We start from the raw sequence: 13,215 nt of genomic DNA on the forward strand, positions 1-13,215 counted from the left end.
AGTAACAAATATAGTATCACTGACATAGAAACTTCTTTGCCAAACAGCTCCTCCTTTGTACATCAATAAAGATGCTTTCTTTCACTTTTATACAGCTTTCATAATGTTGTTTGGAAATTCACCTTAGTTTTGACCTTGACTTCATGAAGTCCATCTGTACAGCTATGCACTGATTTCTCATGTTTAGATCTAAGAATTCTTTGACGTAAAGCTTTGGAAGAGGACGTGAAAGGATAAAGAGATACACTTGGAAAGAAGGTATACTAGTGCAAGTACACATGATTCCAGGAAAATGTAGTTCTTAAGAATATGTGAACAAATTTGTGTAAATGGAACACTCCCGTCTTGGAGTGAGTCCTGTTATATGAAATACTATTTCTCGCTGCAGGAAATTACTGGCTTAGACATCAAACTCTTTCATTGAAGAGTTAAATTTTTCAAACATAACATTTGCATTTTCTTCCATGATGCACTCTTGTTTTAATACCTTAGCAGATTCCTAGTTCAAAACTAGTAACAGTGTATCTATATCTATATCTCCTCTTTCCAAAAATTATATTGATAGGATAAAATATTTCATACACTCAAACATGTGTGCCTGTGTGTTTGTGTATATATAAACACATATGCACAAATATACTGTCCTAAATATCTATATTATAATGTATATTCTGCTACATGCCATACCATAAAATTACTCAAAAATAAGAAATGTCTTAGCAGAATGAAAAAAATTGGGAAATTCCCAAGAAGCAAATACATTCAGATTTCCCAAAATATAGGATTTATGAAATCCATGGTCCAAAATATTAATGCTAGAACCATTTCTTCCCAATAGAAGTCTGAAGAGACAAAAGACAATCTCACAGACAAAAACTATAGAAGGTCGTGGGGCTAAAATGAATCTTGGAGAAGTCAATTGGGCAGTTTTGGAGCCCCACCCCTTCCCTCCCAAATTGTCAATCATGGTGTTCATACTCACAACAAAGGTCAGAGAAGAGCATTTAAAAACAGGTGAGGTATCCACTTGAAGATCACTGATATGAGAGACTGAGGGAAAAAACAGATGTAGAAGGAACTCAGGATTTCCCAGTATGTATGCATGGAATGGAGTAGAGGAATGGATATGATACAAGGTGAAGGTAGCTTTTCAAAGAAGTAAAATTTAGTAGAAAATCTACCTTCCTAAAAATATGCTCCTTATTTTGGTAATTCCTGACCACTTAGCAAAGTCCCTCTATCACGAGCCACTGCCCTAGACAGAGCCCACACAGACCTGCATTATCTTGCATTGGAAAAAATCTATCCTAACATTGACCTAATTCTTCATCATATAGATAAAGCATGAAATGTAGAGGAAATGGGACTAATGAAGGGGATGGAAAAGAACAGAAGAGCAAAATATTCTCAGAAATGGTTAAGATCATTGTGCAAGAAGATGACGCTTTAAAAAAAGAAGAATAGGGGACTCCTTGGTGGTGGAGGGGTTAAAGACAGCGTTATTAAGCTATTGCTAGCCACTGCAGTATGAGTTTGATTCCCCTGCCTGCCTGGGAGGTGACCCACATGGGGCAGCAGACGTCTCCTGTCTTGCCCGCTGCTCCCCTCAGCAGTGTATTTTAGTAAATCTGCCTGTCCTGCTCCCCACTCTGTCTTGGTGAATCCTCTCATCCCCTAGCACCTCTGGCCTACACCCCACCTATTGTATGTATAAATAAATAAATCTTAAAAAAAATAAAATAAAAGGAAGAATAGCCAAGCATGAATATTTTTGGAAAATAAGAATTGATTGCCGAAATCTTCCCTGCAGGGTTCTAAATTATTTAGACACAGCCTACTCCAGGAGGTGGAGCTTTATTCCTTCTCTTTCCCTTTGTTAATGGACTTGAGTTACTAACAGTTTTTTAAAGATCAGGGCAGGGAAGAAAACATAGTACCTTTTACTAGTAACTTCACTTTTAAAAGTGAAGAAATTTTTATACATTTATCTTAGCCAAAATGGTTAAGTTTTCCTCATCAGTATGAAAAGAAAGGGCAGTTTATGATGTGGCATTCTTTCCAAAATTTCATAACTCTAATCTAATCAGAGAAAACACTGTAGGACATTCTACAAGATACCTAACTAGTACTTTTCAACATTTTATTTTATTGCAAGATAAAGAAAAATTGAGAAACTCAAAGTGACACCATATTTATGGTGATTGACTCTGAAGACAATAGAGCAATGTTTTGATCATTTTAACTTTTGAATATTGAGTTAAGTCTCAATTAAGTGTGAGAAGAAAATAAATTTGCAGGCATTAAAAAAATGCACCAAGTTAAAAAAAAATTGAAAGAGGTATTTAAGCATACAGTAGTAATACTGAAAGCAAAAGTCAAGAAAGAACAGCGCTTTATTCAAGAAACAAACATTTCTGAAAATTTTCCACAGAAAAAGAGAGTCAAATAGAAATGAAGAGATAATTCATTTAACCTCGACATTTAGAAAATTCTTATCTGAGTAGTACAGAATTGGGAAAGCTGACTTTTGTTCTTTTTTGTGGTCAAAGTACATTAGCATCTTATATAAAAAATAAATATCTTCTTCCTGAAATGATGAAAAGTTTTGTCAATGTAAATAAGGCAGCAAACTAGGGTAAGCTCAAGTTACCAGAAATTGAGTTTATTTGGAAAAGGAGTGGAATTGCAATTAGGAAAACACATATTGCAGCAAGTCCCAGGGAGTCTCTTGAGGACTTCGATGGTCTATATGTATGGATAAGATGTGCAAAAGTGGGGGGAGATACAGCCAGAATCTAAGAAGCATGTTCACTGACTTCAGGATAGGGAAAGATTCTTCGTGGATGTTCATTTGCCAGACTTCCTCTGATAAATCTCGCCTTCTGTAAATTAGCCATATGTGGGAATTCTATCTCTCAGTTCTTAAATTTTGTTCATTTGGAGGAGATGCCTGAGATTCTCCATTTCATCTTCCAGTTTCAATTTAGATTGAAATCTTTTCACAGTTTGATCTTTTATTTTTTAAAAAAAGATGTTTAAGAATCACTGAGAGTTAATATATTGAAGATTTAATTGCATTTAGAAAATAGATTTTAATGGCTGCATATCCTAAATGTGTAAATGTAGAATGCAGCAGAGAACTAAGGTTAAGCTTTGTTGTCAGAGCAGGTGGATTAGATGGAATCCTGGCTTTATATCTAACTAGCATATGTGACCTTGATCTAGTTATTTAACCTTCGAAATTTCTCTTTTCCTACTTTTCAGTGAGAAAAGATTTTTGTAGCATGGACATATTGGTCTTTCAGACTGAGAACATCACGCATCAGGAAACAGAGAAGGAATAAATCATACCATTATTATTTACCTATTGTTACTATTCAAAATAAGCAGGTTAAGAAGGGAGAGGAAAAGTGGCAGTATGTTAATTATCTTATCTTTCATAGCAGAGAAATAGATTTGAAAAATTCATTAAATATGAAAAAAATATGATTATGGGCCTCCCTGGTGGCTCAAGGGGTTAATCTCAGCACTATGAAGCTATCCTCAGCCTCTGCAGCATGAGTTCCATCCCCCAGCCAGACAGGGAGCTACCCACATGGCGCAGCAGACTCTCCTGTCTTGCCCGCTGCTCCCCTCAGCAGTGTATTTTAGTACATCTGCCTGTTCTGCTCCCCACTCTGTCTCTGGTGAATCCTCTCATCCCCTGCACCTTTGGACTGTACCCCAGTTCTTGGATGCGTAAATAAATAAATCTTTTAAAAAATACTATGATAATATTGTGTATAAGCAGATGCAAACACAATATTATAAATAAAAGTCAATAGTTGAAGGTGAATCAGAGATGGGAGATGGTATAATTGCACCTAACTCTTCATCTTTCAAAGATGAGTAAGAACATACTTAAGTTAAAAAGTTTAGTATTCAGTTATTAAATAAAATGGTAAAACGGTTACTTCTGTGAAGAGAGAGAGAGATTGGCATTCTTTTTATTTCCTCAATTTTCTATGCTATCCCTCCTTTTAGTATTAGATTTTTATTACTTTTATGTTAATAAAAGTTTTAAAATACTAAGCTACATCTTAAAAATGTCTAAACTGGAAAAGGTACATATCACAAGACTCCAAAATTATCATATGAAGGGCATATATTACACTAACGGTGTCTACTTTTGTTCCTATTTTTGTGTTTCTCATGAACTCAGGAGCTACAGAGACTGCAACAAGGGAGGAAGGGCGCAATGGTCCATAGTGGAGAACTGTGGGTGCCCTGGTTGAGGGCATAAGCTGTAACACACATCAAAGAAGTGTGAAACTCTACCCCCAAACCATATACATTGTTGTAAACAAATGTTACCACAATGGAAAAAAAAAAGTAAAAAGCAAGTAATAATCAAAAGAGATTTTATTTTTATTAATGGAATAAAAATTTGCAAACATAGCTAAAATCTGCCCAATTCAGTTCCACAAGCTCTCTCCAAATTTTCTCCTAAGGCATATTACTTGCTTCTCTCTAAAATAATAAATCATTTTTTATTTGATAAGCACTGAGAATTACAGTGCTAAAGTTTACTATAAACAGAATCTAAAGGAAAAATGCACGTGCAAAAGTACCAATTGATTAAAATATATACATATGTATTATTAAAGTATGAAAAATAGCATGTTAATAGAGAACATGGGACAGCTAATTTCCTGGGGAGCCAAGAAACGTGGAGCAGAGGATGTATACTTGACCTCAACTTAGAGGGTAAGAAGGAACTTGCCATTCATTATGGAGTTGGTTGTTCAAGCTCAGTGAGAGAGCCTGTCACCTTATCCTGCCAGTAAATGGGAGGACTGTGAGTTGAGTCCAGTTCATCAGTCTTCACCACACTGCCTCACTGTCTTTAACCATCTGTGGGTTCTATAGTCACATATTTAGAAACAAAGCCAGAGAGATCATAATAATTAGAATTGGGCACAACTACTTTTTTTTCAATACTATTCAAAAGGTAATAATGAATATGGCATTACCAAGAAATTGGCAAACACTCAAGGCTTCATTTACAAAATTGGGATGAGATAATGAGGAGCACAATGACCTCATCACATGTTTTCGCCAACAACCCCACTTTATTTTACAGCTCAACCCAGGCAACAACCATGTTGCAAAGTTGAATTTGCTCCAGTACTTAAATTCACTGCTCACTTTAATAATTACTAAATATAGGTTACCTCTTGTGCTTTTGAAATCATTATGGGGATTTGGTGTCAATGTTTCCTCCTTTCATTTCTGCAGGTAAAAAGAACAAACCTCAGTATTAGCTGTAGATGCAAAATAGCTTATGAATCTACACACATGCTATAATGCTCTGTAATCTTCAGCCACCACTGCTTTGTTGGAACATGAAATACATTGAATGTAAAGGGTGGATTCTGTTTGAATAATTGGCTACAGACCATCATTAAGTGATGATACTTCAATATCATGTACATACAGTTGATTTAAGTAGAATTATGTCCAAGATCACAAAATTTAAACATCTTTTTTCACTTATTTATTGGATTATAAAACCAAAATAATGTCTTTTCTAAAATACAGTATTTCAGGAATCAATTTAAAATAGAATTTAAAAACTAAGTTTTTCATTTAGTCACTGACATATATACATTTAAATATTTATATGTAAATATAGAGTGTGTGTTTGTGTGTCTATCCATATATCTCTGCCTTCATCTAGCTACTAATTGTCGACTGACAGGCATTACATAGACATATCATAGTGTAATGAATTATATAGTTCTCAAGGGTAGCTCTGTAATCAGCAAGGAAAAAGGAAGAAGTAAATAGCTAACTACAAAATGTCAGGCAGGAACTGACCCTAAGGGACCTCAGACTTTACTTGAGGAAGAGGGGCCTCCAAAATAGAAGGGCAGTTTTAACAATATCTATCATGGTCCAGTGCAACTCAGTATTTATGCTTCACCTTCTCCCTACAGACCCCAGGGTCTCACTCATGCTTTGATGGATGGGGCTTCTGTTTGCTTGTGTCTTTTCTCTGGCTTTGGCTCTTGATTTAACTGTGTCTCTGGTCTTGTGGATTCACTGCATTGTCTTCTAGTTCACAGCTTGTCTCCTTGCTCCAAGTCCCTCAGTCAATTAAGAATGATCACATTGTAATTGACAGCTGGCTGAGCCTTTTTGTGAATGGAGAGAATAGGCAGAGGGATCTGATTTAGGGAATTATTAGGAAAGCAGGACTTGGTCCATTTTAGAGAAGGGTGTGTGTGTGTGTGTGTGTGTGTGTGTGTGTGTGTGTATTTAGGGGGATACAGAAAATTGGAATAAGGAACAGGAACGAGTCCCAGAATAGGAATAATTTAGAAAATTTCTTGGTGATGGTGATGCAAAATAAACTGAAGAGCTAGACACTATTGAAACAAAAGTATCTTATTTTTAACAAATATATGAACATATATAGATTCCTAGTTAACATAATTATCAGTTTACCTAGAAGACATATATTAACTAATATAAATATTCTTTTTTATTTTTTAATTAATTTTTAAAATTTATTTTCAATTTTATTGTTTATTTAAATTGTTTTATTTTCACTGAGGTGACATCGTTTATAACGCACAAGATCTACGTGCATGGGCTCACACCTCTTCATGTGTATGTTGCCACTCTACATCCACCACCAAAGTATATACTGCACTTATAAAGGATATTCATTATTCTCAGAAAACCTGAAGCTATTCGATGTAAGACAATTTTCCTCCTCCTGTTTATAGAGAAGATATTTATATTTCTAAGGCAAAACAGCTCCACTTACTGGGGTCATGCATTCACCCAACACATATTTTTGAATACCTCCTATGTCCAGGATCTCCAAAGAAATACAAAAGAAGCAAATGCCCTTATATCCACCAAGTAGCAAGGTGTGTAAAGGCAAGGCAAAGAGAGAGTTTGGTGGGATTGAGAATTGTATTCCAGTTACACTGCCAGAAAATTCCTCTCTGATAAGTTACCATGCAAACCAAATGAAGTCAGAAAGCTGCTTGGGTATCTATAGAACAAGAAGGATAAACACCTAAGACAGAAACTTACTTGACATATTTCATTTAACACAAGAATAGCAAGGAAATTAGAGTAGAGTAAGAACACACACAAACACACACACACAATAAGTCAGAAATTTGAACAGAGACTTCAAGTAGTTGGAAGATTCTCTGTGGGGAAAACTGTTCCAAGCCAAAGGAATAGGAGGAACTCCCTACTTGGGAGACTTCCTTGTGGAAATGAAGTGTGGGTTCAACATTAAGGGTAAATTAGAAGGACAGAGTAGAAAAGGACTAAGTGGGAAGGTATTGCTCAAAAGCACCATTCTACTGGTGGCTCAGGGTTTGAACTTGACTACTGATTGACTGGATGACCTTGAAAAAAATAAACATTTATGCATTTCAATTTATTGACAAAATGATTTTCCTCCCAATATCTCCCTTAGAAGGGTATTGTGTGGATTAATGATTTTTTTTTATTTATGCATACAAGAACTGGGGTACACGCCAGAGGTATGGAGCGGGGGAGGGAGAGGATTCACCAGAGACAGAGTGGGGAACAGAACAGACAGACTGACTGAAATACACTGCTGAGGGGAGCAGCGGGTGAGACAGGGGAGGTCTGCTCGCCATGTGGGTCTCCTCCCTGGCCGAGAATCAAACTTGTGCTGCAGTGGCTGCAGACAGCTTCATAGGTTGTGTCTTAACCCCCTGTGCCATCAGGGAGGCCTGGTTATTGTGTGGATTAAATTAACATGTACATATTCACCAATATAATACTCATGCAGGAGGTTAAGACAATAACCTCAACGCTGATTTTGGATGCCCTGTGAAGAAGGTGGGATTGAGGAGAGTATACATCTGGTACATTTAAGATCATTTTCTCTAATGGAGATCAGAAAACCTGGGGGGTGTAGTAAAGGGAGATTTGGGATCAAGGAACCTATTGTTAAGTCTGCTTGTTTGTCTGAGATAGAGAATATGAAGGGTGGGTGTCATTTTGGGAAAGATCTAGTGAACTGGAAAAGATTGAGTGAATAGAAAACAGTGGTATTGGAAATACCACAAGACTGAAGACTTGAGCAGATGAAAGGTGGTGAATCCAAAGCACGTAATGCAAACAACCGACCCTTGAAATATTGGGTGCTAGAAATCTATGGAAAGTCAGTTCTGACTCTTTTTGATTACCAGAATTTGTTCTCTTCACCAAGGGAATCAACAAAAATTGGATTCAGACTTTCTATGGAGTGCATTTTAACAGATGTTTATTTTTGATTCCCTAGCTTCATGAGACCATAATGACTTGCCATTTAATTGATTGCTGTCTCCTGCATATATCTTATGACTCTGTCTCTATCCATTGTTACCATTAGTCCTGAGTTTCATTCACCTTTTTTTGAATATAGTCACACTTTGCTTAACTAAGTTTTTGTGATTGATGGACCACATATACAATAGTGGTCCTAATAGGCTATACCATATTAAATGTGTAGTAGGCTATACTATCTAAACTTGTGTGTTTATACTCTATGACATTCACATTCACGTGAGGACAAAATTGCCTAACACATTTCTCAGAAAGTATTCTTGTCATTCTTTGACACCTGATTGTACTGGATATTTCAAATAATCTTTATCCTTCTCAGCAAGTCGTGAGACCTGCAGTCCTATTGAGACTTGCATTCAAATCAGCTGTAATTTGGGACTTTGTCCTGCTCCCTGAAATGCCTCCTATTAGCATAGCAAATCTTAAAGCACTGTCTTCAGAGAAGTAGCAGCAGCAGCACTGGTTAAATTTTTATAAATACAGTTTCTCAGCCTCAATTCAGAGCTGCTAACCCAAAAACTGTGGATATGGAGAAGAGTAATTTGTGTTTGTTTAATAGATGACTCAGGCATATTCCCAGGTGAGAGTTTATGTTTAAGCTGGGACAGAGATAGAAGAATATATATAAGGTGAATAAATTAAAACAGTATCCTTTCACAGTATTGTCATTCTCACCTCACCAAACACTAATTTAGAAAACAACATCACCACATTGGAAATTAGAAATTATTTTAAAAGTTAGTGATATCCATTGCTCAAAGATAGCTAGTGTTTATCTTTTGTTCTTTTTTTTTTTTTAAAGATTTATTTATACAAGCACTGGGTACAGTCAGAAGCGCGGGAGGGTGAGAGAATTCACCAGAACCAGAGCAGGGAGCAGAACAGGCAGACTGATGAAGTACACTGCTGAGGGGAGCAGTGGGCATGGCAGGAGAGGTCTGTGCGCCATGTGGGACCCTCACTGGCCAGCAGGGGATCGAACTGGTGCTGCAGAGGCTGCGGGCAGCTTCGCAACCCAGTGCTCAACCGCTGCACCACCAGGGAGGCTCTTGTTCTTTCACTTTTAAAGAACATTGTATCTAGGAGTGGAATTGCTGTGTCAGATGGCAGATCCATTTTTAATCTTTTGAGAAACTTCCATCCTGTTTTCCATGGGGGCTAGACCAGTCTATATTCCCATCTACATCTTCACCAGAACTTGTGCAAGCACACTCATTCAAAGGGAAACATGCACTTCCATGTTCATTGCAGCAATATTTACCATAGTCAAACTGTGGTGTTTAAATACAGATTATGTGGTCTATATACACAATGGAATACTACTCACCTATCAAAAAGTTAAACTTTTGACATTTGCTACAACCTGGATGAAGTTGGAGGGGATTATGCTAAGTGAAATGAATTAGAAGGAGAAAAACAAATACCCGATGGTGTCATTATATGTGGACTATAGAGAAATCAAAGGGTCAGGTAAAGCCAAACTTAGAACTAACCCTGGAAAGCTGACTTTAGAATTGAGGCTACCAGAGGAGGAGAGAGGGGTAAGAGAGAGCATAATGGATGATGGGATGGACTATGGGTATCTTGGTGGTGGATATGGTGTGGTAGCAACACCCAAGGATGGAGATCCTACTTTTCTAATACATAAACAATGATGCAAACTAATGTTACCTCAATAAAAATAATTTAATAAATGAAAAAGAGTGCACTGTATTCCTGGCGTTTATAGGATTTGCTGCTGAGACTGGTTACTTGCACTGGTGAACTAAAGGCACTTACTATACTGGGATTAACTATGTACTTGCGGCTTCAGGGGTCATTAACAGTCTTTGGCAAAATGTACTTTCCTTACAGATTGCTTTTCTTGAAGATGCATCTCTGTCTGTGTCCTGACACATGCCATCTCTCTGCTTTTTATGGATATCCACAAATTATTTATGCAGTCAATAAGCATCTTATAAGTAACTTCTCATTCAGGCTGAAATGAGGTTTGTGCTAGCTAGAAAGGAGTGTTGGGTCTGGCACTTTGTTACCTTTGCACCTTCAAAATAGAAGAGACTTAGTAAAAGAAGCAGGATGTTAGGGACTCCCTAAACCTTTTTGCAAGTAAGCTTATTAAAGGAAGGGAGTCCGGAGCCAGGGATGAATTAGCACATGAACTGCCAATTCACATATTCTTGGGTCTGCTGGGAGATGGGGTTAGTGGAGGCTTGCAAAGATGTCTGTCATATTAGCCATCTCGCTTATTTATTAATTCTTGTCAATACATTTCTTTCTTTCCATTCTTACAGCTCTCAGCAGTACTTACTTCAGCACTTCCATGCTCTGTCATTTTTTCTTCTCGTTTCTCTTTCTGCATCTTTTACCCTTCCATAACTATTCTGTCTCTTCAATACTGAAGACACAACACATATCGCTGCAATATCTCCTTTCATTAATAAAAAAATAGTCTGTTTTGCATTTTCATCTTTGTTCTCTTTTACCTTCTTATAGGCAAAGACTTCTCCCTTTTAGATTAGCTGTGTAAAGGATTTAAAATGTTCTTGTGGATCCTTACATAGTCAATTTTCTTTTACATGAGTGATTTTGCCAAGTGACAAATATAAAAGGCTGACAAAGAACAGACTGAAAAAAATCTTTTTAAAGACATAGAAGAAATCAGTTTTTTACAACAAGAGCTTAGAACATTTTTAAAATGTGCATCTCTAAATTTAAACATGCTTACACCCATTCACCTGAAGTAAATGCAAGGCAGGAAAGCAAAAATAGAGCAAAACAGTTTAAACAGAGTGAAAGACAGCATTTGTCAACACATTTTATTGTACTACCGGTAATAGGTAAATGCAGGTGCATACTTAAATTGTGTTAATTGCTGAATGTGATCAGAATGTGGTCTGTTTTTATCTCAGTTGCTTATTGATTTAGCATTGTTGACTTTTTATGACTTTAGACTTACTTATTAACATTTCATGCAATGGTATGTTAGGTCCAATAGTTTAATAGAGCATAATTTTCCAATTCTTTTTTCTATTTTAATGAAATAAAATATTATATTTTAAACATGGACTTGTCAGTAATTTTCCAATAGAAACAAGGAAAGATACTACTAGCATTAAGTAGGTAAAATGAATATCTTCAGGGCCTCCCCGGTGGCGCAGCGGTTGAGCGCTGGGTTGCGAAGCTGCCCGCGGCCTCTGCGGCGCTGGTTCGATCCCCGGCTGCTCCCCGGCCACCACAGGAGGGTCCCACATGGCGCGCAGACTTCTCCTGCCGCCCGCTGCTCCCCTCAGCAGTGTACTTCGGTCCTTCTGCCTGCTCTGCTCCCCGCTCTGGCTCTGGTGAATTCTCTCACCCTCCCGCGCTTCTGACTGTACCCAATGCATGTATAAACAAACAAATAAATAAATAAATACATAAATAAAAATACATGCCTCTTTAAAAAAAAAAAAAAATGAATATCTTCAGTTAATATTTCACTGCTTTCACCATACTCATTCTTCCTCTTCTAAAGTGCCCTGAGTTAAACATAGTCACCTTAATAACACATCAATAAAGTTATGAAGACATTAATGTCAGAAAATTAATTTCAATCTTGTTTCACTTGAGTGCTTTCAGGTACTCATTTCGGTCCAGGCAGTCAATGCAGTGGATGGTCTACCTGGTTTGTATCTCTTGTTATCACCTGGCACTCTGGGTCCACATGAGGTCAATAAAGTACCTGATATCTTCCTACTTCCATTTATTCATCAGGAATATAGCAAAGGATCAAAGAGTGAAAGGGTTATGGCAATCCTCTGTACATGCATCAGTTGTTATCATTTCAATTATTAGAAGTGCATTTAGTCTTAAACTTGTAATAGTGCTTAAATATTTTCATCATCATTATAATGTTTTATTGATAAGATTATTAAAACTGGATGCTTAAAACTGGATGCTACTCATATTTTTCCATTGGTATTGCAACTTGGTAATGCTAACAAATAACGTGTCACAAATATTTTCTTGTAATACAACTGCACACCAAATATTGTGTGTGTAGACAAATACACTATTGGTACAATTGTGGATACTTGAACCAATTCATAAACAATTCAAAGGTCTGGCAGTACATTGGGACACTCAGGGGAGCAATTTGGAAGAGGTATTTAAGATTAAATGCTTAGTACTTAAACCAACTGCTTTACAGACTAACAGCTTGTTACCAGTGGTTCATGTAGTATTTTCACAGCGATACATGTCAATCAATTCTACCAGTTCACTTTTTAATTAACAAATCTTGGAACCACAACCAACAATAGGTGGAGGGAAAGCAAGTAGTCAAATCATTTTTGTTCTCTTATTTTCTTCAAACTGTTTCAGAGTACACATTCTTCAAGATAACAATGATAAGACAATAAATGTTTCTTTTTAGAAAAGTCATCAGTGAATGACTTGATTACTAATAAATACAGAAGTGAGTGTGTGTGTGTGTGTGTGTGTGTGTGTAAAACCATGATAATTTTCTAGATACCAAAGAATAGTAGAAGGTTAAAAGATCATCAAGTTTGGGTGGATAGATATAATGGTTAACCAATATAACCAGAAAAGGTATTTGCTTTTTCTCTTCTAAAATAATTACACTATTGTAAATATTCTTTTCTAACATTTCCTCTATTACTTCTTATAACCATATGATGAATAAATTCTTGGGTGAAAACTCTTCACTATGCTTATCTCAAGAAAGGGCTAGAAAGGGGGGACAAGAGAGGGTAGGAAAAGGGGGGAAAAAGAAATACTACAAAATAAAAATCCCCACTTCTGGTGGTATCATCTGCCCTTTAGGGGAATGAATTCCCACTGGTAAAGGCT

The sequence above is a fragment of the Talpa occidentalis genome, unplaced genomic scaffold, assembly GCF_014898055.3.
Source record: "Talpa occidentalis isolate TD23 unplaced genomic scaffold, MPIMG_talOcc4v2.1 talOcc4.5, whole genome shotgun sequence".
In the NCBI taxonomy this organism is placed as follows: Eukaryota; Metazoa; Chordata; class Mammalia; order Eulipotyphla; family Talpidae; genus Talpa; species Talpa occidentalis.